At 48.4% G+C, this 24,700-nt stretch overlaps 1 long non-coding RNA gene across 1 annotated transcript; it reads left to right on the top strand.

Moving 5' to 3' along the window:
• Positions 1 to 306: 306 nt before the first annotated feature.
• LOC138920762 (uncharacterized) lies at positions 307 to 8,469 on the top strand. Its single transcript, XR_011432519.1, has 3 exons — positions 307 to 427; positions 6,176 to 6,316; positions 6,970 to 8,469. It is a non-coding gene; the product is annotated as an uncharacterized lncRNA (long non-coding RNA).
• Positions 8,470 to 24,700: the final 16,231 nt, after the last annotated feature.

The raw sequence follows: 24,700 nt of genomic DNA on the forward strand, positions 1-24,700 counted from the left end.
ATGTCCACACCCAGGATCCGAACCCGGGAAACCCTGGGCCACCGAAGCAGAGTGCGCGAACTTAGCCACTCGGCCATGGGGCTGGCCCCAGCCTGGGTAGGTTTTGCCCAATCCACCTGCACCAGCAGCCTTGAATTAGCGTCAGTTCCTCTCAGAGTCTGCCCTTAATTTGAGTCCATCTTAGTTTCCCACATCAGTTGGAACTTCCTTTTTCTTTTTTTCTGCCTCGTCGTAAAGATTTAGTAAGAAGTTGGGAGGGACTACATTGGGAGTTGCTAGTCAGTTGCCGTTTCTTTGCAATTTCTTGACTCCCAGTCCACGGCAGATGAGGAAGAGGAGCAGGGCCAGCTAGCAGGGCCAGGGCTGGGGGAGCCGAGGGCGGCGCCCAGGATGCAAGCTGTGCAGAGGTTCACGCATGAGCCTGAGAGTGAGTGTCCCCTTAAATTCTGTCCCAAGTGCTTTGCTTGCCTGGCCCTAGTCCCCGCCCTCTGGGCACGGATGTCATTTCAGACAAAATCCCCCAGAGGGCAGCTCCAAGCTGATCCTGCGGGGGACCCTGAGGTGGGTGTAAGTCACACTTCACAGTTTTCCTGATTGGAGACTGGGTATCTGGGCCAGGGGTCTGACTCCCTCACGCCTCAGTCACTGGTGAAACGCAACCTGGGGGTGGGGAGGATGTAAATTCCCAAGGACATCCTAAAAAGTGCCAGGAATGTTGGATGTTGACTGTCTTGAGGGAAATCACAGATAAGGACGGGTGTGGAGCGCAGAGACAGTAAGAAGGGTTCTGGGGCGGCATTCATGATCTGTCTCACCAATGTTTGTTGAGTGAATGAATGAAGGAAGAAATTTATGAGTGAATTGACAATTGAAGAAATGAATGAATGCACTAAAAGTTGAGGATGCTCATAAAAATCCCGCCCTTCAACCAACTCCATCCAAGCTCCCACCCCACTCAGCCTACGGAGCTGACGTTTATTTAGTGCTGAGTGAGTGACAAGCATGGGCATGGATGTTCTTATAGTGAAGTCTACCTTCGCCTCACCGGGACATTTCCCATCACTGGTGGATTCACAGAATGCCCACTGACACGATCCAAATGCTGGTGGACATTACAATCCAAAAGAGAGCAAGGCAGCGTCCTTCGCTTCCCTGGGAGCACTCCCTGAGGGAGAGGAAGGAAATGAGGAATGTAGTCACTGGCTTATGAGCACCGGGGCCGGTGGGATCTTACCCTCCCAGGCCCTCCATCCTGTCTGTTGACTAGGGCTCCCGAAAGCAGCCCAGCATATTGGATCACCATTTAAACCCTGTCACATCTCCCTGCTGACCTTCATTCCACAATGTTTATTCATTTGATGGCTCAGAATAATTGTCTCAGTCCCCAGCTTCGGAGACTGGCAGAGCACAGCAGGACATAATTCCTTCCTTTGCCTGGCTCTCCTGCTGCCAGGGGAGAAGTAGCGTACCATCAATTGTGGGGACAACGTGAGACACTCAAGCACTTTACCACAAACCCCCTTTCACACCAAAACCACGTTTGCTGCCTACACGCTGTTCCATCAAGGGCATCATCATTGTCCTAGTGACCCAGGCTTAAGACCGAGGGCCATCTATTAATTCATTCAAACTCTTACTGAGCACCTGCTTTGGGCCCAGCTTTGTGCTAAGCCCTGATCCTGCCCTTTAGTTGTATGATAGAGGACCAGTACATGAGTGCCTGGGCAGTGCTGAGCATAGACAAAGCTCTAAATAAATGCCTGTTAGATGCACCAATGGATGGATGGAGCCATGGGTAGATGGAAGAATGGATGGATGGGTGGATGGATGGATGGGTAGATGGGTGGATGGATAGATGGATGGGTGGGTGGATGAATAGGATGGTGTAATCTGTTGGTTATGTCTCCTCAGTATCCTGTACACAATTCCTGTGATAAGATAGATAGATGGATGGATGGATAGATGGGTAGATGGGTGGGTGGGTGGATGGATGGATGGATGGGTGGATTAATGGATTGGTAGATGGGTGGATGGGTTAATGGGTGGATGGGTAGTTGGGTGGATAGATGGACGGATGGGTGGATGGGTGGATGGATGGATGGATGGATGGATGGATGAATGGATGGGTAGATGGGTGGATGGATGGGTGGATGGGTGGGTGGATGGGTGGATGAATGGGATGGTAGAATCTGTTGGTTGTGTCTCCTCAGTATCCTGTGTACAACTCCTGTGATTAGATAGATAAATGGATCGATGGATAGAAGGGTGGGTGGATGGATGGGTGGATGGATGGGTAGATGGGCAGACAGATGGGTGGATGAATGGGATGATAGAATGTGTTGGTCATGTCTCCTCAGTATTCTGTACACGTTCCCTGTGATTAATGGGGCTGAACTTGGTCCCTCACACTCTCCACCCCAACCATGTGTCCCAGGCCTAGCTAAGCAGACTATCCTAAACTTCTGGCCACAGAAATTGGTTTTAGGCAAGGACACGTGACACGAACCAGATCAGAGTCCTCTCTGGGCTTTTTGGTGGGCGCCAGCAATAAGCCTCTTTTCCCTGGGTTGTTAAGCTGCTGGGATGTTGGTTTAAGGCTACTGGGGGCTCTTTCACTTGCCACAAACATAGAGCCTGCCTGAAGGATGGGAAGATGAGAAGTGGGAGAAGGGAAAAAGAAAAAGAGGGAAAGAGGAGGAGGAAGACAGACACTTGGAAACATAATTTAAGCCCCCGGTATGGGACGTTAGTTGAATTCTTGGGCTGTCCAGGTACATGAGCCAATGAATTCCCGTTCACTAACTGAAGACACCTCGAGTTGTATTTCTTTACTTGTAACCAAGAGAATCTTGTCAGTGCAGAGTGAAGGAGTGAACTGAGGAGTGAATGCATGATTGAATGAACAAATGAGCTCCATAAATATCCAACGAGTCAGTGTTTTTTCCTCCCTTGAGAGCTAGACCTGCAAATATCAGGATTTAATTAGATGCTCCTGCTTTCCACTGGGGCCTATCTGATTGCTTCTATTACATTGGTGTTGAATCTAACTCTTGAAATGTAAATGAAAAGTGAAAAGGCGAAAACAGCCCACTAAAATTAATGAATTTCTGGGGCAGGCGTTCAACGCTGGCTGCAGAGTCCAGACTCTAGGAGTTATTATAAGAGGAGGACTGAAACTAAGACCAATAAAATTTAAAACTCCCCCAAAGGCTTCTTTCCGACCCTCCCACCTCCGTTCAAGCCAAAGTATTGGAAGCAGGTGGACATGCAAATCTGACCATACATACGTAGCCTCCTCCCATCTTCCAGAACTTTCTCTCCATCCAGAACTTTTCAAGGGCTCCTCAATGACGGACAACAAGCACAGCCTGAGGGTTCATGAAAGGCTTCCCAGGTGAGGTGGTACCTGAGCTGCATCTTGTGGATGGGGAAGGATCCAGGTCCAGAAAGGTGGGAAGGGCTTCATAGACATGGAAACAGCACAAGCAAAGCCACTGAATGGTATGTTCTGGGCAAGTATAGGCAGTGGGAATGGCCAGAGATGAAGCTGGAGAAGCTGCAGAGGCTAGTTCATAAAATTCCTTGTACATCCAGAATTTGTGTGTTTCCTTAATTGTTTAAGTGTAATTTCCAGAATTTGGTGTTTCTCTAATTGTTTACATGGAACATACGTAACAGGAAATCCTGGGCTGCTTTTAAACAATACCAGTCACAGGTCCCCACGGCAGGTCCACTCAGGAGAGAATCTGTTGGAGTGGAGTCCCCGCTCTGACTTTGTATCAAGTGCCCCAGTGATCTGGACTCTCACTAAAGCTTGGAAACTGCTCCTCTAGTTGACGGGAGGGTGTAGCAGGTAAGACTGAGTCTGACTTCAGTAAGAGAAACCGAGCTGCAATTACTTAACCAAATAAAGATTTATTTTCCTCATGCAATAAGGAGCTAGATGGTCCTAGGTTACTGTGGCTGGTCCAGGCAGTCATCGAGAAAACCGGCTCCTTCTAGCTTCCTGCTCCACCGACCTCAACGGACGACTTTCACCTTCCTGGGTCAGCCTGATTCACCCTCCTCCAGGCATCAATCTGTGTGCCAGACAGAAAGAGGAAAGAGAACATGATGCTTTGTGCCAGTGGAATCCATCCCTTTTTATCAGGAAAACCATAGCTTCCTAGAAGCCCCACTCCATAGACTTCTGCTTACATCTCCTTGACCAAAACCTGGTCATAAAGCTTTAAGAGAGGCTAGAAAGTAAGATTTTTGACTGAACACATTATCACCCCAAGCAAAATTTGGATCTGCTAGAAAAGAAGGCAAGATTGGACAAAGGTTGGTAGGAAAGAGGTCGTGTAGGGGGCCCTGGAAGACCTTTCAGCAGGACAGACTTGTGGGTGGATGTCAGTCATCCTCACTGAAGAGCAGAGAATGGGCTGACGATGGACGAGGCAGAAGGGGAGGGACCAGCGGGGGGTTGTCACAGCCCTCCAGCGACAGATGATGACAATGATCTGCGCAAGGCTGTGGCTGTGTGCCTGGACTCGGGGAATATTTAGCAGATGAAATGGACAAGACATGATGGATTGCATGGGGTAAGAATGAGGGAATGGGCAGGATGAAAAAGAGAAAAGGAAGGCATCAAGGATGTCACCAAGGTTTCTGGCTTCAATCCCCAGAAGGATGATGCCATCCATAAAGGAGTTTGCAGCCACAGAGAGAGGAACACGTAGTTTAGAACAAGCTGTATTGTCCGGAAATATGAAATCTTAGCGTCTCAGGTGGGAGTTCAAACTCCAGGGCTGGATGTGATTGTCAAGGAGCATAAAGGAAGAAGGGCGGGGGACTGCAGAGCTTCCGTACCCCACACCGAGGCTGCTCAGGCCTCCAGATGGACGTAGAACCATTTTGAATTTTCCTTGAAACCTTTGGCCTGCAAAGAGTAGAAGCAGAATGGTCCAGCTTCCAAAGCCCCACCTTCTCTTTGGTCCAGGGAGCCGCTAAGTGGCTGCTCCCCGTTTTGGGAAACCGCCTAAGGTCTTGCCCTTCTCCAGACTGAAAAAAACAATTACTCGTAATAGCTAACACTGACTGAGTGCTGACGGAGCAACGTACTAAGCACATACGTCCGCTCGTTCAGTTCACGCAACTGTTCTCTTATCTCCGTTACACAAAGGGGGCAAGCAAGGCTCAGGAAATCAAATGACTTTCCCAAGGACACACAGCTAGTCAAGGTCAACCAGTAGGTGAACTCAAGTCTGACTCCAAGGTTCTAAATCTTAACCACTGTGCCGTACAACTTTCTCACCCTAAGCATTTTCTACCATGAATTCCACTTATTGATGTCCTCGTCTTACCCTCGATTGAACTGCAGCCCTTTGAGAGTAAAGGTTATCTTAGATCTTTTCTTAATAACTGCTGAAAAAAAGAATTAATGCAACCCCAAATTACGGCCCTAGGTTTCAGCGCAGACAGGCTCCGTGAACGTCATGGGTTCTTTCGTACCCCATCGACCCGACCGCACCCTTCGGGATCAGACTTAGTCCATTTTAGTGGAGAGACATTTGGGGAAATTCTGTGATTATCTTGCTTTCAGAGATGAGAAAAGGGGCAAAGGCCAGTTTGTTAATGAATCGCAAGTACAATTATGAGGTACGTGCACCCAGTCATTGCTGCTGATTCGAGCACGAGAATTTTAACTCTTAATGACGATAAATCCACTTTTCCTAAAGAAGGTAAAGCAGTTTAATAGATACAAATGGCTCCTGCTTCTAAAGGGAGTGTTTGGGGGCATTAAAAAGCCCCTGAGACGTGAGTCCCTGCACCACTTGGGCAGGACGGAACAGTGGGAGCAGACCCCATTTCTGATGATCGAAGCAGGCGGAAGGGAGAGGTCTTACAGGAAGACTGAAGTGTAGATTTTGTCTGAGGCTGCCGTGGAGCACATCCCACTTGCTCAGGTGACACCCTGCGACCTGCCTCAACCTGCTGGCTTCCCCCCGTCCTCCAGGATGACCCAGGCAGGTGTCTGGTCCATGAAGAGATACAAACATCACATCTGATACCAAGCACATCAACGCAGAGGAAGGATGTCTGAAGGCCAGAGGTTAAGGGGATTGAGGGGCTGGGCTGCTATTTTCTTTTTTTTCAGCTGCATATCCCAGATATATTTCTTTCCTTTCTTTAGGAGCTGAGTCTCTGTCCCCTTTGCCCATGTGATGAGTCTAGGAAGGGCTGGAAGACAGTCGTACACCGCATGACGACGGTTCGGTCAACGACAGATCGCATATACGATGGTGGTCCCATAAGATTAGGACCTACAGCCTGGGTGTGTAGTGGGCTGTACCATCTTGGTTTGTGCAAGTATGTTCTGATGTTCGCACAACAACAGAATCGCCAAACAATGCATTTCTCGGAATGTATCCTTGTTGTTAAGCAGCGCATGACTGTACACTCTTTCTTTTCTGTCCTGAATTCCTCCAGCTAACTCAGAGACTGACCTCCAGTCTCGTATGAATTAAACTCTGCTTTGCTCTTCAGAATATCCTTGTTACATTAATTTAGGGAGCATAATAAATCTGGAGTGAAATATGTCTGCTGCAAATGCTAATTTGCTCCATGAGAATATCAATTAGATCTCTGAGGCAGAGGAATTATGGCTGCTAAAGATCTCAAAGGTCATTCTTTGCCTGCTCCCAAGTGAGAGAATGAGTGGTTATCCGCTAGAGGGATCTGGGATGGAGAAGTAAAGAGACAAATATTTAATACCAAGGAAGTGCCGGGTGCTGTGTTTGGGACTGAAAACTCAGGAGTTTCAGTTTCCAGAAGCCTATCCAGAGATCATGATAATGATAATAATAATAACAATAACAATGATCGCATCTACGTATTGAGCAATTACCATGTAACAGATCAAACATTAGCTCATTTAATCCTTGCAACAGCTCTTGTCATGGGTACTATTATTCTTCTCATTTATAGGCGAGGAAATTGAGTGGCAGAGAATTTGAATAACTCTCCTGGCTTCTACTTCTGGCCAAACTGGAGAAACAGGGATCCGATTTACTCTGCTTCCTGAGACAACTGGAAAACCAAGCAACAGCCCTCAAGGTATTGGATGCTGGTCAACGAAGGACAGTGATCCCCGAGAGATGAGAAACAAATGAGGTAAGACTCTCACATGTTCCAGCTCACTGCCTGGAGGAAGTTTCCAGTCCACCGTGCAGATGGCGGGACGCCAGCCAAGCCCAGCAGCCTCCTTGAATTGAGGCTACAGAACTAGGAGTCCAAGGAAATCAAGGTGGCTAGAGTTTGCAGAGCAGGGCACCTGAGAGAAGAGAACTTGACAGAGAGAGAACTCTGGGGCCCTGCAAAGGGTCAGTCACAAGTATTCAGTTTACTGACAAGAGCATGTGTCGCTGACGCCGGAGGAAGAACCACTCGAAAGAATTAGAGACAACATTGCTGAGAGCTCACACTGGGCTGGGAATAGTGCCGTTCCCAACAGCCGGAGTGGAAAACGCTCATAATTTGTGGGGCATGTGTTAAAGGCCTAGGAAGGGAACTGCCTCATGAGGGGAGAAAACTAACACTAATTACTAATACAGCAATACAGACTATACAGTAGCAATACAGTAATTAGTAATTACTAATACAGACTAATACTGCACTGATCACGTCAAACGAAACTTACAAGAAAGCCCTGAAGGGGCCACATTGCATCCAGATAACTGGACCACATGCTGAAAAACAGCTCAAAAATATATTTTAGAAATGTTTACCTATGACCTGGTCAGAGAAAATGTTGACATGGATGGGCTAAAGGTGTAAAAAGCTGGAAATGCATTTTATCATTTCTGGTTCTAAGTGTACTAAATTAAAATGGTCTCTATTCCAATGTATTTATTTGTTTGTTTAGTACAACAATGTCCAGCACACAGCAAGGTAAGATGTAAAATGTCTAGTATCCAATAAAAAAAACGTAGGCATGCAAAAGCAGCAAAATAAGGAGAAAAATCAATCAAATCTGACCCAGATGATAAAATTAGTAGATAAGGACATTAAAACAATCTTTACAACTTTATTTCATATGTTCTAGAAGCTAGAGGAAAGGTTAGATGTGTTAAGTAGATACAAGGAAGACTTAAAAAAAACCGAAACACCCAGATTGAAGTTCTAGAGATGAAAACTACAATGTCAGAGACAAAAATACGTCAGACGACCGTCATGTTAGATATCAGTGAAGATTAGTGAACTTGATGACTTATCAATAGAAACTGTCCAAAACTAAGCAAAGAAAACACAAACTAATCTATTCTGCAGAAAGTGGAGCAGTGGATTTCTGGGGATGAACCTTAAGTGGGGGGTGAGTAGGGGCACGAGGAAGATTTTGGAGGTGATGGACGTGTTCCTTATCTTGGTTGTGGTGATGGTTTCCCATGTGTTTACATACATCAAAACGTATAAAATTGTACACTTTGACTGCGTGTGGTTTATTTTGTGTCAATCATATCTCCATAAACCTGTTACAAAACCAGTTTCCAAAGGTCGTATGGCTAATAAATTGCAATCTGGCTTCAGATGCTACACATGGAAGCACGACTTCATGCTGCCAGGTGGGTATTATTATTCTCGTTTTATAGATGAAAGAGGAAGGATCAGAGACGACGTGACTTCTCCAAGGTCACACAGCTGGTTAGTGACGGAGCTAGAATTTATACCCATGTCTGTTTTCCTCCAAATCAAGTGCTCTTTCTGTCCCACTCTCTCAGTTTTTGCTGTTTCTTTGAAGTCTGTAGACACCATGCACCAGCCCTGCTCTCCCACGGGACTCTGGGCGCCCTCCTCCTCACTCCACCCTGTTCCTCCAGACACAAAGCCTGCCCCGGATCCCAGTCCTCGCCCAGGGACCATCACTCAGCTGCTTACCTTCTACACCTGGAAACACAGGAACAGATCAGTTTGTAAATGCCTAGAAGAGAACAAGGCTCCCAGTCGTTGCCACTGCATCTTTGTGGACACGAGAGCTTGCCGGGCGCTTGCAAAGCAGCCCCTGGCTGTTTTACAGAAATAAGCGCTCTGAATCCAGACGAAGAGACCAGCATGCAGGCGGCCCCGAGCACCCAGAGAGCCCTTTCTCCTCTCTCATCTCTTTACAACATCTCAGTGAGCTCGGTCTTCTCCACCCTCCTCCTTCCTCTTTTTAGAGGAGGCAATGGATGCTGAAATTGGTTATGAGGCATGAAAAAACATAGATAACTGAGCCTGCATTCAAACTCATCCTTGTTGGGGGAGGGGGGGCTGCTTTGAACTCTAGATCTCTTTGAGGTCACGGCAGAGTGAACGTCTGACCACTTTTTTTCAATATAAGCACGAACTTTATACAGTCAGAGCTGGGGGGAAAAAAACCCCACCAAAAAACAGCAAAGAAAAACCCAGCCACCTGAGTTCCTGGAGTAGGGGGGGAGCTGTCTGTTACAAAAGGGGTTCCAGCGGAGGCCAGACGGCTGCTGTCAAGACCCCTGCATGGGATGGGGGCTGACCCTGACAATTTCTGAGGCCCCTTCCCAATCTGGTGGTCTCTGAGTAACAGGGGTGCTAGAACACCGGTGCTGTTATATGTGAGCTTGGGGGTGAAGGGGGATTTGTGTCCTGTGCCCCGTCCTGCCTAATTCAGCATTTCTCGACCACTGGACTGTGTCTCCTTGTGTGGGGCAAAGCTTTAATCACTCGGGGAAGTTGTTTTTGTTACAACTGAGAAAAGACGCCGCTCCATCTTGTCTGTGGGGTGGGACACGAGATGCAGAGCGGAGCAGGGCACCCCTCTCCGGGCACCCCAAGGACACACTGAGTGTTGATCTGAATTTTGTGACCTACAAATGTTGTGATATAAGACATATTAATTAAGCTTTCATTCTGTGTGCCAATTTTGGAATAATGAAATTCCCCTAAATCAAAAAAAAAAAAAACCATGGTGGAAAGAAGGATTTCTAAACTGGAAGGGGCTGGGATGAACTGGATCCTAGGTTTATGCTGTTGATTCGTAGGGGCACCTGTTTAGCAGGTAAACTGAAAGGACCCGTTTTCCAGGGTCAGGGTCTGTCTTGAACCATATGAGATCTTCAGGAACTGTCCCGTGCGTTGCCCTGTTAGGAGATAAGAAGTGAAGGCAACATTAAGCCAGGTTCAGGGAGGCTGTCTTTTCTGGAACACAGGAGAACCTGGCCTCCAGAGCAGCACAGCCCAATAGAAATATAACATGAACTACACATAGAATTTTAACTTTTCTCGTAGCCATATTGAAAGACGTTAAATAAAACAGGTAAAGTTAATTTTGATACTATGTTTTATTTAACCCAATAGATCCACAATGTCATTTCAACATGTCGTCAATAGAAAAAAATTACTTTTGAGATATTTTTACCTTCTTTCTTTTTTACTTAATTTTCAAAATCCCATGGGTGTTTTGTACTTAGAGTGCAGCTCAATTCAGAACGACCGCATTTCCAGTGCTCAAGAGCCCCATGTGGCTAGTGGCTACTGCACTGGAGATCGCAGGGCTTGCACATCTAAGGGCGCTAAAGAGGTTGACCTGGTGAGGGGCATAGTGGCAGGGGGTGGCTTGTCCCAGGAAACAGTGTGATAACCAGCTCCTTTAAGGATGCTCTGAAATGTCCTCCCACTCTGACTGCTGTCGTCTAGTAATTACTGCTCCCTTTATGTGACTCTTTTAAGTCTGGATCCCTCCAAGTGGCCTGCCCCCAACTCCACCCGACAAGACTGAGAACCACTGGATATAACATGGGACAAGTCCCAAGTCAGTTAGTTATTTTTTCTGATAAACTCCCCGTGTGTAGAACGGTGATAAACATGAACGCCAAGAGGATAAATGAGACAGCTGATGTGAGTTGTGTAATTTGATTTTTCTTATGAAGGGCTAAAATTATATTCCTCGTGGGGCCAGCCCCGTGGCTGAGTGATTAAATTCGCGGGCTCTGCTGCAGGCTGCCCAGTGTTTCGCTGGTTTGGATCCTGGGCGTGGACGTAGCACTGCTCATCAAGCCACATTGAGGCAGCGTCCCACATGCCACAACTAGAAGGACCCACAACTAAAAATCCGCAACTATGTACTGGGGGGCTTTGGGGAGAAAAAGCAGGAGAGAAAAAAAAAAAAAGAAGATTGGCAACAGTTGTTTGCTCAGGTGCCAATCTTAAAAAAAAAAAAAAAAAATTCTATTCCTCTGCTGTCTTGCTGGGTGTATGTCTGTGGATCATTATATTTCATCCTACCCTCAAAGCAGGCATCTGAACTTAAAGCAAGCGAAAACAAACCTAAACAAACAGACAATCCCCAAAGGAACTACGTGTATTTGTTGAACCTCCAACAAACCAAAACCAAATATTTTTTTAAAGTTTAATTGAGAATTGAACCAATCCCCAAAAAACAACAACAGAACAGATGGAAGACCCAGGGAGTCACCTCCAACCCGTCTGATGGTTTTTCCGCCCCTCCTTTTACCCCAGGCACAGATCCCAGTTCAGGTTCTCTGAAGCCATCACAGGGCTCCTGTCGAGGATGAAAAACCAATGCGTTTGGCTCCAGGGGACGGATGGAGCCATCAGCCAAATCGTCATTATTTTCTTACGACGTGGATGCAGGTGCCATGGAGCTTGTGTGTTTATTTTATCGAATGTGCAAAAATGAATCATTTCAGAGGGACTTCCAAGCTGCCAGGACGGGGCAAGCTGTCCTCAGTCAACTACCACAACGTGTCCAGGTACTCTGATTGCGAACTTGCTTGGAGAAAATTACCCTGAGCGACAATCCGTTCAGCAGCCTGTTACACTCTGGCATGCTCTGAATCAGATTAGTTTCCCTCCATTTGGATGATGGGCTATTACTCTGTACCTGGGCAAAGATACCAAACGCGGGTGTCGTAGAATATTTCACTCAATGCCATTTAATGAAGAGCAGTCAGAAAAGCTACACTCAATCTCCTTTGCTTGAACAACCAGTGGCACCCTCAAGGGCTAGACATTTGCAGGACTGGTCTATGGCGCTCTAGTGGAAAATTTCACAGGCTTGGGAGAGAGGCCAGACCCGGTTCATATCTAACTTTGCTCCTTACACTGTGTCTCAGCTTTTCCATCAGCAAAACAGAGTTAGTCATGGCTACCCAACAGGAGACCAATTAAGGTCATCTAAGTCACTTCTAGGCCTATAGAAGGTGCTCAGTAAACACTTCCCCTTTCCGGTTGCCAAGCCCAAATTCCCCTCCCCAAATGATCTCTGAAGCCATTGCTGGGTGTTTTCCAAATGGGACAGCGGATGATGAACTGGTTGATCCTACACCAGTGACGGCCAGCTTTATTACAGCAACCCTAGAAATGCTCCCCACAGGCTGGTGGCCAATAATCCAACCACTGCCCCACTAGAGAATTTCTGCTCTTGTCCCTAAATTAGGGGTAAGATACGGTCAGCTCCTGTGACTGTAATGTCAGGCTGTTCTCGGAGGCAGAGCGATCAGAAAATAATGAGGAATTAATGAGAGCTGTTTGTGAAGATGTATATATTACTGATTAACTCCTCGGGAAAAAAACAAAATCTAGAAGTAAAATAGTTGGTTTCCAGAGCCGGCACATTTAAAAGACTTTTTGGGGCCAGCCCGGTGGTGTAGTGGCTAAGTTTGCATGCTCCACTTTGGTGGCCTGGGGTTCACCACTTCAAATCCTGGGCATAGACCTACACACTGTTCATCAAGCCACGCTGTGGTGGCATCCCACATGTAAAATAGTGGAGGATCGGTACAGATGTTAGCTCAGGGCCAATCTTCCTCACCAAAAAAAAAACCACAAAAAACCAAAAAACCAAAAACCCAACCCAACCCCAAACCAAAACAAAAATAAATAAATAAATAAGAGACTTTTAGAACATACTGTAAAGATGAGCTCAGGACTATGCTACCAGCAGTGGATGAAAGTGCCCCATTCCTCACAGCCTCATTAAAACCAAATATTCCCATGTTTCATGTTTTCTAATATGAAACATGAAATGGTATAATGCTTAATTTTAAGGCTTTCTTGGACATTTTTTCCATCTGTCTATTGGCCAGTTGTGTTTCTTCTTTTTTGGTCATGTTTTCAGCCTAATGTTCTTTGGAGGTTAAGTTTTTCCTTATTGGTTTATAAAAAAATCTTTGTAATATAGATATATTAATTCTTTATCATATATGTAACAACCGTTTAGGCTTTCTTCCCCCAGTGTGTCGTTTGACTCTTAAGGTTTATTCTTCTTTGAAGGTTTATTTTCAAAATTGTCTAAAGAGTAATGAGCAATCATTTGTGCATCCAGTAAACATTTGCTGAATGCCAGGTATACGCCAGGCTCAGCGCCAGGCATTGGCATTAGAAGAGGAGAAAAGCCCAAATTTCTGCCCTCTAAGAGATCATAGCCTCGTGGGGAACAGACAGTTTTAAAGAGTGCCATCCACAGAAGGTGATAGCTGCTATAGCCAGGCACTGGGGACCATGGGAGCAGAGTAAGGGCATCCTAACCCAGCTGGGGGATGAGGATGGAAAGGAGGGAAGGCTTCATGGAGGTGGTGACATTAGAGTTGATTCTTAATTAGACAGAGCAAGGAGGACATTCTAGGAAGAGGAAAGAGCCTAGGCAAAGGTCCCAAGGCATCGAAGAGGCACCATCTTTTCAGAGATTCCAAATAATTCAGAGTCACTAAAGTTTGTGACATAATGGGATAAGGAGAAGCTCATTCAAGGAGAGAGATTTGACCTCAATGAAGTTGGATAAGTAGGCAAGGGACAGATCATAAAGGATAAGGAGCTGGAGGGTAAGTAACTAATGTCATCCTGAGGACCATGGGTTGCCACTGAAGTGTTCTGGGCTGGGAAGGGGCCAGAGTTAGGTATAAAGGTTAAGGCATAGGCTAGAAGCAAGCATCCAGTTCGCTGGGGCAATGAACCAAGCTGAGAAGGAAACTCCGTCTGACAGGGCAGGCATCTCTTCAATCTTCTCTAGCAGGGTTCTGGAATCAGCCGGGGTTGGACCTCTTTGTGTGCACCAGCCTTTGCGGGAAAGATGAGCTGCTTTGGGTGGTAGCCTGGAACCAGATTCAAGAGACATGGAAGAAGGCTGATCTCTTGGTCTCCCAGCCTTGGTTGGCCAGGCAAGTCGCCACCCTGGTTCCTGGAACCGCCCAGACTGGGGAGGTAGGGGACACGGGTGCAAGGAGGCTGAGGTCTGTATTTCTGTTCACTTCCGCTCCCCAGGCTCTAACCAAGTACCGTCTGCATACAAGGCCACAGAGATGAATAAGGCCTGGTCCCCGTGCACAGTGCAGGATAAGAACAGCACAAAAGATAAGGTAAGGTTGTCCTAAACGTTACACCTTGTGATGAGTACAATACAATTCGAGTGAGAGAATTAGAAAAGCATCAGGGGGCTTCGGGAAGCCGGCCCTCAAAGGCTGGGTTACATTTCCATAGTAAGAGGGTGGGAGAGAGAATTAGACATTTGAGGCAAAGGACGAGACTTCTCCGTGTGAGAAAAGTCTTCAGAAGTAAGGCTGGAACAGGAAGTGGAGCCCAGTCTGGGGTTTTGTTCTCCAGCCCGTGGGGCCAGTGCTAGAGCACTGCTTCAGGAGGATGACCCTGGAAGCATTGTGGACAGACTGGGACCCAAGGCATAGTGAGGAGGCCACGCAACATTCAGGCTGCTCTGAGTGGTGGCCGTGGGGATGGAGGGGGGATAGATCGTAGGGACCCTGTAAAGGTCAAGGGGCCTGAGGGATGCAAGGATGGGGGATGGGATGCTCTCTAAGAGAGTCAGTTTAGGGAACTAGCCAGGAGCCCCTGGAATCCAAGGTCAGACTGTTGAATCTTCAAACCATGGAACATCGGAACCGGCAGACCCTGACGTCATTGTCATAGATCATGTACGGCTGCAAATTCTTTGATGTTCCTCTTGTGAAGAGGCAGGCACGGTGTCTCTCCTCCCTTTGAATCCGGGGGGCTCTGTGACTGCCTGGCTGATGGCAGATGGTGGAAGTCACACTGTGTCGGTGTCGGTTTCTCAACTCAGGCCTTCAGACCCTGAGGGCTTCTGCCTCCTCCTCTGTTGGAGGGTTTCCTTGCAGAACAGAGCTGCCACCCTGTGGGAAAGCACAATTAGCCCCGTGGAGAAGCCCACATGAGGTGTCAGGGGCCTGGCCAACCGCCCCAGCTGGGTGCCCAGCCGACAGCCAGCCCCAAGCTGCTAACCGTGTCACCCTCCAGCCACAGCTGGGCTTCCCAGCTGGAGCAGAGACAAGCTGTATCTGACAAGCCTGCCCAAACCGCAGATTCACGGGCAAAATAAAGGATTTCTGTTGTTCTAAGCTGCTAAATTTTCAAGTGGTCTGTCACAGAGCAATAGCTAAAGGAAACAATCCTTTGCTAGAAAGGTGGTGAACTGTGGCTAGATGGCCAAATTGGGGCCATCACCTGTTTTTGCAAATAAAATTTTACTGGAAAACAGCAATGCCCATTCGTTCGTGTATTGTCTTGGGCTGCTTTCGTGCAGCAGTGGCAGAGTTGAATAATTGTAACAGAGACCATACGGCCCACAGCCTCAAATATTTACTATCTGGCTCTTTATGGAGAAAGTTTGCTGACGCCTCATCTAGTGGTTAGAAAGAGGCCCAAGGAGAAGAAGGCCCTGCTTGAAGTTTACACGAAAGTTAGGGACAGAATCAAAACAAAAACTCAGGGGGCGGCCTGGTGGCGTAGTGGTTAAGTTCCCCTGCTGCACTTCAGTGTCTCGGGGTTTGTGAGTTCGGATCCCAGGCACGGACCTACACACCACTCATCAAGCCATGCTGTAGTGGAGTCCCACACACAAAGTAGAAGATTGGCACAGATGCTAGCTCAGGGCCAATCTTCCTCACCATGAAAAAAAAAAAAGCACCAGCAACAAAAAACCTCAAGATTCTCCAATCCCAGCTCCATGCTATTTATGTCATTCTACAAAGATTTATTAAGCCCCTACTGTACAGCCGGCCTTGAACTACTAGTGTTAAGATGATAGGGGTCACAGCTGCTCCCCAAAAGCACATAACCAACAGGAAAGACAGGCGGGTAAAGAAATAATCAACTAGAAAAATCTGTGGTAGAAATGAACATAGCACATGAGAAAAAGCAGAGCAAGCAGTTTTCATTCCTGCTGTGGTGGCTGGAAGAGCTCCCAGCGTCTGGCCCCTTCTTCTAATAACAGCACCCTAACTTTCCCTTAAGCAGCTGTTCCATCTTGTCCGTTCACGTGGTTTGAGTGGGGCTGACCCCACCTTTCAGCTCCAGGCCTGGCTGCTGCGCTCTGTTCTGGGATGTCCAGATGACAAAGGCTGCCAATGAGATTCCGCCCTCATCCTTTTGCTGCATCTTCTAGGACAAAGAGGCGTTCTTTCCGTGGGGCAGCTCAGCTGGGAGGCCGTCAGCCTGGAGCCATTGGTGACCATCCTGCCACCACACTGGGAGCGTCTGGCCAAGACGGAAGCCCCCACAGAGGAAAACAGAACCAGGAGCTGGAGCGCGACTCCTATGACGCTGAAGCAGATATAACTCAGGCCTCCCGTTATGCCAGTAAATTTCCTTTTTCCTCAAACCACTTAGACTGCCATTGTAACTAAACAATTCCAGCCAGGATTGGTTTTTTCCTAGGCAACCACCAATCCAGCCCTTCCCCGCCCCAGATCAGCCGCCTGCTCTTTGCATCCACATCCTCCATCGAGGAATGCAAATTTCAGAAACCAGTAAGTAGTGCCTCAGGCACGTCTGAGAGGAGTGGAGCCAAATTCCATGCTGAATTCCTGCTCCCTGTGTGAGCCATTCCGGTTACTCAAAAACCCATTCAATGTTTTTCTCCAGTGATAATAAGTACTCTGTTCTCGGTATTGTGTCTGTCACCAGCCAAATGATAGTGATCTTTCCACTCGAGATCTTCATAGACTTGTGGCTCTGGAAATGATGCCTCTCAGAGGAGACTGGCAGCGCAGCTCAACAGATGTGTGCGAGCCGAATGCGCTCCCTCGCTCCGCTCAGAGCAGCTGGAAGCAGGCGATCGGCCCTCAGAGGCCCTGCTGGGGTCTGGACCCCACTGTTCTCAGAGATCCCTGGCTTCAGAAGGCGTTTTCTTTCCCTTTGAAGTGGAGACTGCTTCCCCGATTTAGCACCCACAATGTGCACGTTGCAGCTGGCAAAGGGCAGTGAACAGCACAATGGGTCGGCTCAGATCTTCCATCTCCAACAGCTGGTGCTGGGGAGTTTCCCCCAGAGCTTTCTGAAGGTCCGGGCTCCAGCCCCTGCAGGATTCCAGCCAGTGGGTCTGGGGTGAGCACTCCTGATCTTTACAAAGCTCCCTGATTCTGAAGGGCGGCCATGTTGGAGAATCAGAGGTATGAGGTGTCCAGAGGCCAGGGTCCTTCTTCTTCCTCTTCCTGGGGGCCTCCCTTTAGTCCCCCCAGGCCCTTTCCTCCGGGCCTCTAATGCCGCTCCCTGGACCCTCTGCCTCGGTGGACTGCCCAGAGTTACCAGTGTATGATCAGAGCCTGTTGGGAGCAATAATAAAAATCACTGATCTAGGGCCACCCTGCAACTTTCCATTCAAAGAAACCAACTGAGAACCAGAGAGGCCAAACGAGTTTCCCAAGATCTCACAGCAAGTCCAAAGCTTAACCAGGGTGCCAACCCAGGAGGCTGAACAGTGAACACTCCCTGGGCCTGGTCTCTCACCCTCTGAATTACGGCGGTGGGGTGCTGTGCCCCAACTTGCTCACTCAGCCTCCCAAGGCTGACTCTGCAGCAGCCTTCTCCCCATCATGATGAATGGGAAGGAGCCACCTACCGAGAGAGAGAGCAGGGTCTGCTCTCAGTGCCCCCCGCCCATGCACAAGCTTCTAGCTCTGCCGGGGCTTGGAATTTGACAGGTGGCTCACCCGCTCCAGCATCTATGAGAAAACCTCCTGTTCTGTTCCTCTCCCAGGGTGGGGGAACCCAGGATGGTGGGCGTCTGCTCTACCTCCACCACAGCTCCTTTCCTCTGCCCCCAGCAGTCTGTTACTGGCACCTTGGGTTCTTATTGTCCCCCAGGATAGAAATCAAGAGAGACAACAAGGGGGAGTAGAAAAGTAAAAGTTTATTAGCTCGTGCACAGAAAGGGGAGGCACAAGGGAGCAGGTGTGGAAAGGAAAGGGGCAGGTGACCGGCTCATTAGGGAGCAGGATTATGGGGCTCCTATTAGGCAAAGGCTGGGGAGGAAGGCCTTGCCGTGGCCTGCAGAGGCCGGGTTGTGTTTGCACCTGTGCTGTCACATAGCACGCTACTACAAGCGATTTGTGTATCATGAGCATGCTAGCTCTCCACCCCTGGGTGTGATGTTTACTATGCTAATGGGGCTAGGGTCACCTTCAACGGACTCCTGGGTGCTAGGGTGCATGCGTAAGCCCAGGAAAGCCCAGAGGCCGTGGAATGCAGATTTTGGTGGCCTCTGTCTGATTCTCCTAGCTTGCCAGTTGGTTAGGGGTCTTATCTTGTTAGGCCAGGGGCCTTGCTGACGAGCCTGTCTCGTTAGGCTGGTTCCTGTCTCAGTTCCACATAGCCACGTGACCACTCACTCTGTCCAGCGTGTCGGCACGAGTGAGTAACGCAGCCCACAGACCACTGCTCAGGGGAGGATGGTGGTGAGCCACCGTGGGAGACAGAATAATAACACCCTTTAGACTGGCCTCTTAAACACAGAACGCAGAGTCTGCGACCACGAGAGGACAAGTCCTGGGAATGGGGTCCCCTGGGTGCTCTGCCCAGTTAGGTTACAATTCACTGTAGGATGCTGGCTCCCGGTTTGCCCAGGGGTAACTGGAGATCCCAGGCCATTTGAGGTGGGGCTTCCTGGTCTTCCAGAACCTTTTCGGATGCAATATAAACCAAAGATACACTCCACCCCAAATTTATAAACACATTTATGCAAAATGTCCCATCCAGTTTCAGGGGTCATGGAACCCCCTACACTCAGTCACGGGTTCCCAGCAAAGAATTCCTGAGCCACAGGCTCTATTTGTTTCAGAAGTCTATGAAACACATTTCTTCCAAATTCTCTCCCCACAACTCTCCATAAAACCAAACTTTAAAAAAAAATTGGTTGTCATTTATTTACAAAACATTTATGGAGTCTATTCAGCTCCCCGTGGGAAGTGCCGCAGTCCTGGGAGAGGGAAGTGGGGGCTCCACTGGCGATGTCTGCAGGACGGATTTGGGCTTCGGAGATGCAGGTGCACCGAGGAACTGACCAGCCAGGGGACACAGATGGTCAAGGTTGGCAGGCTTCAGAGCCCAGCAGCCATTCCCCACATCTACCCACTCCCCTGGGATGTTGTAAGGGGAGGGACCCCTCTCTCAGCCCCAGGATGAGTTGCCATACGTCTAAGGCAGCCCTGGCAATCCCATCCTTCTTTGAGAGTCTTTCTGGACAAAGAGACCTAAGGGGACATCTACTTGGGGCCCTCAATTCCCGGAAGAAAGACAGAGCCTCAGAAGGAGAAGGCGTTTTGCTCATGCCCCTTCTTTCCCCTTTGGGAGATGGTATGAGGACTTATGCCCCACTGCTATGGCTGTCTTGTGATCGTGAGATGATGTGTGAAAATGAAGAAACTAACAGCTTAAGAGGGAGGAGCCAAGAGATGGGAAGAGACCGGGCTCTTGAGTGATCTCATCGGCCCTCTGGCCGGTCCTGGGTCCTTGGGCTCCTAGTCTTTTTATTAAATGAGATAACAGGTGTCTGCTTCGGTTAAGCCACTGCTGACTGGGTTTTCTGTTCCTTGTAGGTCTCCAAAAGGGGTATGGACTTGGTCCCCCACCAAGGCTCAGAGAAGGAAGTGATCTACTGTAGCTGGAGGTGAAGGAGGGGATGGAGGAAGCCTTGAAGTAGATGGTGGCCTTGGGCCAGGTCAGAGAAGACTGCCTCTTCTTTCCCTTTTACTGAATGAGACTGAAATTCCCAATGCCTAACACTAGGTAAGCGCTCAACAAATATTTGTCGAATGAATACACAAATATGTGTATGAATGAATGGATAATTCAATTTTTAATACGGAGCTCAGTGAGATCCCACCTAACGTTTCTAGAAGGCCCCTGGGAAGTCTCACGTGTGTTTATGAGCAGAGGACTGACTAGCCTCAGCCCTCTTGCCTCAAGCAGCAGGACCCTGTGGCAGATGGTTTTGATCAAGTCACGTGCTACAATAGTGCATGCATGTCTTCCTCAGAGCAAGTATGTCCCCAAATGTCTTATTGAGAAAAGATGGGGTTGGTCCACACCCTCCCTAAGAGATAGAAGCAGGGCACTGAGAGAGGTGGAGGTGGTTGGCTTTGTGCATAAGGCAGTATTTGGGCAGGGAGGCCCCCTCGTCCTCTCTCGAAGGCCAAGACTATTGCAGGGCTCCCGCTGTGGTGTCTGCAAGAAAGGACGCTGGCATTTTGTTCCACAGCTGGACATCTGTTTAACCAGCTGGTTTGCTAAGCTTCTCATCTGCTATCTGAGCAGGGAAAAAGAAAATCGTTAAGAGATGGCACCGTGAGGGGTGATCAGGTAGAGAGAGTGCCAGCCATGTGAACTTGAGTGCCTACTTCCTAAGCGTTAAAGAAGACGGAGTCCACACCTCCACATAAAACACACTGTGAATGGCGCCCAAGGAGGTGAGCAACATGGCGGCCCTGAGGCATCGCCGGGGAGGAGGCGGGAGGCACGGGGCCCAGTATCACCACCTCTATGCTCAAGGGGGAAGGACGGTGCTCAGCCTGGCATCTGCCACTCAGATCTGTCCCAAACCATTTGTCTGGATCTTCAGGTCTTGTAGAGGGAGCCGTAATTAAAACTTGAATGAACCATCTCTGATTCTCTGACACCAACTGGGTGTCCGTCATTTCAATCTTATTCCAACATGAGCCACCCAGAGCTGGACTCCACAGGTTTCAGAACTCAGTCCTGCCAGACTGCCCTCACTTCAGATGCCAGGCCCAAGCTCTGGGTCCCCAAGCTATCCGCACTTCTTTCTGACTTGGATACAAATTTGAGGGCTCTCACACACCCCCTCCTCCCCTTCTGGTTTGATAATTTGCTGGAACGATTCTAGCCTAGCTCTGGGATGTCTTGTCTCCTGAGAAGCTCCTCAGGCCCTGTTGTAAATTCAGTCAGTTCTGCTATAATGTGACATATGTGCTCCTAAAAATCACCGTGCTGCGTAAAATTGTGCAATTACAAACCCCAAGGCATATGGGAAATATGGGGTTAGGGCTCAGTACTCAGAAAATTTGTCAGTGACACACTTAAAAAAAAAAGACAGGAACCTATTAAAATGGTGTCATGGTCTTGCACATGTTACCTGGTTAAGAAATATGTAAATACCACAATAAACATGGTACCATGTCTTACTGTGAGAAAGACTTGAAGTTTGCTTGTGGAAGTGGAAGGAAGGGTTACAGCTTGTGAGTTCTGGTGAAGTGGCGGGAGGAGGGTTATCTGAAATCAGAGAGACAGCTGGAACACCAGATGGGCGGAGATGTGGCTCCTAACCCACGTGGAGAACCGAGGCAGCTGGTGGATGGCTGAAGCGTGCGCCTGCGTGTGTTTTGCCCATTCCTACTGCCAATACTGAATTTAACTGGAGTCCTATATCCTGGAAAATAGCAATGGCTAAAGAAATCCCCTCACCTTTTTGTGTTCCAGAAACAGCTTCCTTGCAAAGAACCACACTTCCCGTGTGACTCAGATAAGACTCATGGGTGACTCCCTTGTTAACCTGCGTCAAGGTGAGACACAGACTCTCCCCACTCCCGTCCTGCGCCTTATGAATGGTTAGCTGAATTGTTTTGTCCCACTGATCAATCGGAACAAAATGCTTAGCCACACTTTGGTTTAAGACTCTGTCCTTCCACTAGGGCCCTGAACTCAGGGCCACACTCACCCAGAGCCAGCATACAGCCCCTCCTTAGAGGTCCTCCTGAGAAGAGGCGACATTCTCTGAGCTGCTCTGTCCATCCGGCCTGTCGCCCTTTGTTCCACACCTACTTCTTTCTGGCCTTGATGACTTCTCTCCAAAGAAGAAAAACCAGAACCCCTTGGCCTACCCCCTTGAGAGGCCTGCCGATCTCACGGTGAGGGATTGTCCCTGTTGCAATTGTCCCTTCCCCGTTTCCCCTCCTTGCAATGAACCTTTCAAATAAAGTCTCTCCTTGCCTCGGTCCAGATTTGTTTTCTATTTGACACTGCAGAGTCAGTTCAGGTGGGGGCCGTTTTCTGCTTTCACCCCATGTCCCTTGCGGATGAAATAAAAATTTGCATGATGTTCCAAAATTGTTCTCCAGTATATCAATGGCACTGGAACAAATTCGCATTTTCAAAACAAGCGTTAAAGCAGACTGACTGTAGATGTCTGGCCCAGACATTCTGGATCTTAGCAGTAGACACAGTTTACTCACATGCTGGGGGCCCGGTCACGTGATGGTTCCTTTAAACTTATGGAAAGGGAGATGCTGGCTTCGTACCCACCTCCCATCCTTATCTTTATCTTCAAGGAAAGCCTTTTTTCACAGGGCTTCCTCCTAGACTAGAGACCTCACTTTCATAAAAATCATAGAATTTCAAGGTAAGAAGGAATTTAAAAATCGCTTAGTCCAATGCCTGTATCTTACAAAGAAGGAAAATGATGTTGCCTACGGTGAACTCCTCAGGGCAGGTCCTGGGCCAGATTCGTATCTGAGACCTTCCTGCTTAACTCAGGACCGGGTGGGATCAGGCCCTCGGGAGGAATTGCGATGAATTCAGACCCCGAAGGGAGGATGCGATGACAGCCAGCAAGGCAGGGGGCTGGCTGGGTGGTCTCTCGAATTACTCCAGCTGGCCAAAGGCCACTCTTCCTTCCAAAGGTCCTGCTCTCTAGATGTTTCCTAAACCACCGAAAATATAGAAGCACTTTTGGGCTCAGGGAAGACTAAATTGGCTCTTTTCTATTTTTCCTTGTTTGATTATTTTTGCGCATATCACAGTAGATGATGCGGACTATAAATGGTCAGTCTACATACTCTAAAATGTGACTCCTCTGGGAGTTTTTAATCTATCCAAGACACAGACAAGCACAGCAGGGAAAAACGAAAATATCTCAGCTTCATTAGCGGAAATTTATGAGCTTGCCTAGGGTCGCCATGGTGACCAAAAGACAGGAACTATTTGCGGATGCCAGTACCCGTAGATCTCAGGTAAGCGATGGAGATATCATTATTGACGACAAACTGTGTGTCAGGCTGCTTCCACACATTCCCTTATCGAAACCTCACGCATCTCTGTGAAATGGCTAGAATTATTATTCCATTTGGAACTGAGGAAACCAGGGCTCAGAGGTGCTAAGTCATTTGCTGAAGACCACACAGAACTGATCTGAACTCGAGTCTGTCTGACCCTGAAGCCTCTGGGAGTTAGACAACTGCTGCTTCTTCTTCTTCTTCTTTTTCTTTTTTGGTGAGGAAGATTGGCCCTGAACTAACACCTGTTGCCAAGCTTCCTCCTTTTTTTTTGCTGGCAGAAGATTGTTGCTGAGCTAACATCTGTACCAATCTTCCTCTATTTTGTCTGTGGGACACCTCCACAGCATGGCTTGATAAGTGGTGTGTAGGTCTGCACCTGGGATCCAAACCAGCAAACCCCGGGCTGCCAGAGTGTGCAAACTAACTGCTAATCCACCAGGCCAGCCTGAAGTTGGACTTCTTAAGATTGTCAGGATTGCCATGATTGGGTCGACTCAGGTGACTGAAGTTGTTATGAAACTGCTCAGAGACGTATGCATGCCTGGGAAAGCACATTAGTAGGGTGGCAGACCCACCACCAGCCTCCTGCAGGATGCCACAGGCCACCATTCATGGGATCCAGCTCATCTGTTGCTATTGTCTTTTTCCCGCTTTAGTTTTTACCATCTCTGCCCCCTGAGAAGAAGAACCAAGTTGCTTAGGTTAATTATAATCATGTGCAGAGTGACATTCTGGCCAATCATGGGTGGCTGTCTTGGATCAAAGCTCACCCCTTGTCTAATCAGTTGAGCCTGGTGGTTAGCGTGGGTTCTCTGGGAAGCAGACACTGAAGCAAGGATCTGAGCACAAGTTTTTATGCGGACGGTACAGGGCAGACCGGTGGGGAGTGGAGAAGTGACCAAAAGAAGGCGTAGTGCATTATTAAGCCAGCGACCGCAGTGGGAGACTAGAGTTATTTCCCTGGGGAAAAACCAGTTCAAAATTACCAGACTATTGCTCAGAATTATCCCACCCAAAGGTCGAGGCAATAGAGAAGTTCCTTCCACACACCAACTCCTCAGTGCCACTGGTTGAGGGCTGCTCCCTGGGGTTGTTAATTCCAGGTCACTTTCAGCTGGTTCTGTGTTCCCTGTTCTGGAAAAAAAAAACCTTCGGGCTGAGATGCAGATAGCGGCAGCTGGAAATGGGCTGGAGCCCATAAAAGGTCACAGGGAATTGGGTGGGGCAGTGACAGCTTCTGCTACACCAGGGTTGCAGGGTCACAAGAGCAAAGGCATGAGGACCTGTGTGCAAGGATCTGCCTCCGGCCACTTGGCTCCTAAGTGAGCTGAGAGAGTGGCAGACACTGAGTGTGACCTAGATTCTTCTCA

Source organism: Equus caballus, chromosome 25 (assembly GCF_041296265.1).
Source record: "Equus caballus isolate H_3958 breed thoroughbred chromosome 25, TB-T2T, whole genome shotgun sequence".
Classification (NCBI taxonomy): domain Eukaryota; kingdom Metazoa; phylum Chordata; class Mammalia; order Perissodactyla; family Equidae; genus Equus; species Equus caballus.